This window comes from Pinus tabuliformis, chromosome 1_2 (assembly GCF_031772625.1).
Source record: "Pinus tabuliformis cultivar Carrire ecotype Pingquan chromosome 1_2, CPIR1, whole genome shotgun sequence".
Classification (NCBI taxonomy): domain Eukaryota; kingdom Viridiplantae; phylum Streptophyta; class Pinopsida; order Pinales; family Pinaceae; genus Pinus; species Pinus tabuliformis.
Window position 1 is genome coordinate 173,919,542 of NC_142298.1, and position 5,335 is coordinate 173,924,876.

Below are 5,335 nucleotides of genomic sequence, written 5' to 3' on the forward strand. Positions count from 1 at the left end.
TATTGAAGCTTCTCATTGATCAATTCAAAACCCTAGACCTTGAAAAGAATATCCTCCAAGCAAAAGTTAAGTCCTTCCTTATTTAGACACTTTATTTCCTGACACTTTGTCTTCCTTCTTCTAGCACTTTGTTCCCTGGCACTTCATTCCCTGGCACTTCGTCCTCCTTCCTTTGGAAACTTGTGATAAATATTGTTTATGTGATAATTAGTGAGATCCTTCACCTATGAAGATACCTTCCTTCTCTTGTCCAATCAAGCTTCTTCTTGATGTGTAGTTGCAGACTTGATATGACAACACTATAGCCCTAGCTTTTCGCACATGTGGGAGGTTTCCTTGTATATTTGACTCCTTTTTCCTTCGCTTGGGAGAGCCTCTTCTTTGCTCTAGTGGGAGGCCTTATATGCCTAAGTTTCTAGCCCAAAAAAAGATAAATATGCAATTGTGATATTGCCGATGTAGTGACACGGACAACCCTCCTTTCCTCGCACATGTGACTATAATATACCCTTAGAACAACCCTTTACACTTCGGTATTGTCTCCTCCTTCTTCGCTGCACTAGAGGCTCCTTATGCTTATCTTTTTTCACCATTTTCTTTGCTTCTTATCTCGCTGATTTCAGAGGCTTGATTGCTTGTCGTTGGAGGAGTGGACAACCTCTATATATAGAGTTTTGTCCCTCCTTTAGGCCGACTTGAGGTTGACTTGAAGACTTAAGGCCGACTTCACTTTTCCACTTAGTTTTTGCCTCTTTTGGTGGTGTCTTTGCATGGAAGGACTTGTGACTTTTCTTGGAGGGATATCTTTGACTCTTATACAAATATATATATATGGTGTAACATGCCCTTAAGGGTCTTCAAAATTTTCTTTTGACTCTTTGATGTACCTATAGAATTTTGACATGTGATAGACATATTTCAATGAGCAAGAAACTCATTGATAAAAAAAAAAAAACTTGTATTAATATAAATATCAAAATTAAATTTATGAATACCGAACCTAGTTACACTTTATTCAACAACAATGACATGTGGTTGGTAGATAGTGGTGCCTCAATACATATGACAGTAGATCGTGACAATATCACAATGTTGATAGAAAAGAGATCATTGCGAAAGGTAGAGATTAGAGATAACAACAATCATGTGGTCAAAGGCGTTGGGTCAACATCTATTGAGATGAAATTAGGTGAAAACATTCATCTTAGAAACATACTATATCTACCAAGTTTTAAAAATAATTTGGTTTCTATCTCATGTTTGGAAGAAAAAAGATCTAGAATAACATTTGTTGATGGTCAAGTCCTTGTAGGGCCCAAGGTCTCTAGTATAGACTCTAATAGAATAATTGGATTTTATGAAGGAAGGTTGTATAGAATCTTGGGACAACTAACTCAAGCATCAATGCATAATGATATTAATCCATTTGAATTATGGCATAAAAGATATGCTCACTTTCATTGCAGAGCTTTTCCAACTATAAATCAAATGGTTTTAGGAGTCCCAGAATTGGAAAGAATGTCAAGAAGTGTTTTCCAAGTAGTGACACTAGGTCTAAGGAAATCTTGAATCTAGTTCATTCTAATGTGTGTGGTCTAATGTCAGTGAAATATCTAGGAGGCTCTTTGTACAATGTAACTTTTATTTATGAATTATCTCATAAGACATGGATCTACTACATGAAGACCGAGGATGACGTATTCAACAAATTTCAAGAATTCAAGGCTCATATAGAAAACTTGATAGGAAATAAAAATCAAGATTCTGAGATCAAATAATGGAGGATAGTACACTTCCAAGGAACTCATTCCCTTCTATAAAGAAGATGGGATTAAGAGGGAATTGTTAGTCACTTATAATCCAAAACAAAATGGAGTTGTTGAAAGAAAGAATAGGTCCAATTAAAGAATATTCTAAGGAAATGACACATGATCAATACTTTCCCATGTTCTTATGGGGAGAAGCATCAATGACAACAATATATACTCAAAATAGAAGTCCTCATCGAATCTTGGAAGCTATGAATCCTAAAGAAGCGTTCACTAGCTAGAAATTTGAGAATCTTTGGTTGCCTAATTTACATACATGTACCTAAGGATAAAAACAAGAAATTATAGCCTTCAGGAAAGAAAGGAATATTTGTTGGATATAGTGAGTCATCAAAGGCCTATACAATCTATGTTCCAGGACAACGACATGTTTAAGTAAGCAAGGATGTTACCTTGGATGAGAATGTTTCTTATTGGAAGTCCAAAGAAGCTCCCATGGAATTTGATGATTATGAAGAACATGAAGCTCCCAGGAAAGAGGGTTCAAGTCCTTCCAATTCTACATAAAATCCCATAGATCATCAAGAAGATCTAGAAGGGCCTAGTGAACCAATGGATCAAATTGTTGTTCTTGAAATCGAGAAGAGGCCAACTTGGCTTAGATATACCTTGTACAAAGTAGAAGAACATGTAGCTCCACATGGTACCTTCAGGGAAAGTAAGAGACCTAAGAAGTATTCTAAATATGCTACATAGATGACTAATATCATTGATTCTAAATCTTTCAAATATGAGGAGGAAACTAGCTAGCAAGTTTCGAAGGATGGTCTGATGGAAGAATAACAATCCATTATGAAGAATGGTGAATGGGAGATTGTGCCAAAACCTGAAGGGAATTCAGTGGTGACATCCAAATGGATATACAATATTAAGCATGTAGTGAATGGAAGTATTGAAAAGTACAAGGTGAGATTTCTGGCTAGAGGATTTTCCCAGAAAGAGGGAGATGATTAAAATGACACTTTTGCTCCAGTTTTTAGGTACACTACTATTACATCTATTATTTCTATTGCTTCTTCTATGGGTTGGAATTTACATCATATGGATGTCAATACTTCTTTCCTCAATGGTTTGATTGAGGAATAAGCGTACATAGAACAACTTAAATGTTTTGCGGTTCATGGGAAGGAGTCTCATGTTTTCATATTGAAGAAAGCCTCATATGAACTTAAGTAAGCACTTAGAGCCTGGCATTCTTGAATTGATGGATACCTTAACAAGAATTCGTTTCTCCAAAAGTGATTTTGATCCAAACCTATATATCAAGGTTGAGAAAAATGAACCTGTGATTTTGTTGTTGTATGTTGATGACTTATTTCTAACAAGTGTACATAATCTCATTATTCATTGTAAGAGGGAGTTAGCCTATGAATTTGATATGAAGGATGTTGGATTGATGCACAACTATTTTGGACTAGAAGTATGGTAGAAACCTGGTGAAATCTTCCTTTGTCAAGGAAAGTATATTATCAAGATCCTCTAGATGTTTGGAATGATGGACTATAAATATATGACAACTCCCATGGTGACTAATCTAAGGGAGTTGAGAGACTCTAAGACAAATGTGTTCAATCCATCATGTATTGAAAGTTGATTAGCTCCTTGATGTATTTGGTTAATACCAGGCTAGATATTTTCTTTGTAGTGAACACTCTGAGATAATTCTAGGTGCAACCAAGACATGATCATTGGATTGCAGCAAAGTATGTATTCAGAGATCTACATGGTACTATTAATTATGGTTTGAGATATGTCTCAAATGGTGATATATAGATGCAGGGATATACAGATTCTGATTGAGAAGGGAGTGAAAAAGTTAAACAGAGTACATCTAGAGGTTACTTTAGTTTGGGCTTTGTTATGATTTATTGGATGATCAGGGAGCATAAATTAGTTGAACTCAACACTACCGAGGATGAGTATTTTGTAGCCAATTTAGTGATTCGTGAAGCAGTGTGGCTTCAAAAACTATTCACAAGACTATTTAATTAGGTGTTGGAAGCGACTGTGATATAATTTCACAATCGAAGCTATGTGAAGCTTTCATAGAATCCATCTTTCCATGACAGGTCAAAGCACATAGAGATCAAGTACCACTTTATTCATGACATGGTGAAAAAGGGAACAGTAAGGCTACAATACATCTCTACTAATGAGCAGATAATTGATATTATCACAATGCCTCTGTCGAGAGCAAAGTTTGTATATTTTAGAGACAAGCTTGGACTTGTTGAGAATGCCTCTTTTAGTGAGAGAGTGTGATGATGTGATAGCATTAGGGATAGTCATTCTCCCTGGGTCAAGTATGTTGACTAGGATTAGGGAGAAAGGTCCAACAAAGGACAATCATTCTTCTAGGGTCAAGTATGTTGACCATGATTAGGAAGAATATACCTAAATGCCTATAATTGCTCAACCAAAGAGTTGGGTGGATGCCTTTCAACATTAGGCTCAAGATTATTCTCTAGATAGGTTGAGTGAGCCCATTTAACATCATGGCCTAGAATTACTCATGAAGAGTGAGGCCTTTAGAATTGGGACAATGATTACTCAAATAGATTGAGTGTGTCCCTAGGGTTTCACCATGGGTCAACAAGATTGACCAAGATGATGGTGAACCAAGAGTAATCCATATACCATGGGTCAAAGGCGACGACCAGAATTATGGTGACTAGTTGATGCTAATGATGTACCATGGGTTAGAGATGTTAACAAGAATTATGGTACCTATTTGTTGTTGTATATTTGACCTTGGGTCAAAGTTGTTGACCAAGATTATGGTAATCAAATGATGTTTATAATGTGTTGTTTTAACCTTTTCTTAGAGAAACTTGTCAACAAAAGAACATCTAGATAGTCATTATGAATACCTCACTAGCTAAGAGGGAGCGTTGAATTTTTTAGCTATGGTTGGTCTTCAAACTTAATATTTTCTCCCTTCAAATATATGTAATGATTAATATAAGATATGTTCTTCATATCCGTTTCAAAAGAGAAAATTTTGAATTTTTGGCTCTAAAGTTGTCAAGTCGGCCCTCCTCCAAGTCAAGTCAGTCCCAGTAAAAAAGAAACCCACTCAGATAGTCAGATCTCAATATATACTCCACTCGGCCTCCTCCTTCAAGCACATGTATACAAATTTTCTTTATTCCTCCTCATGTAAGAAATATTTACCTTGTTCAATTTTAGTTTTGGTTAGGCTCATAGGTCACAGTATTGTAATTTGGCTCTGATCCCATATGCAATGTCCCTCTAATTCTTCATTAAATAACTTTGAAATGTGTTAAATTATATATATAACTATCATGGTTTTCCCATTTAAGTTCCCTTGAGCCACCAAGGTCTACTCATTGTGTTGGTTATAATTTTTGTTCTAGTTATAATTTTATACTGTGTACTTATGAGTGATGTGTTTGCATGTTTTGTAGAAATAAGGTGCTTCCCTAACATCTTAATGGTTCTTCTATAAGCACTACGAAGGGGCCACCATGAGGTTCATACTCATG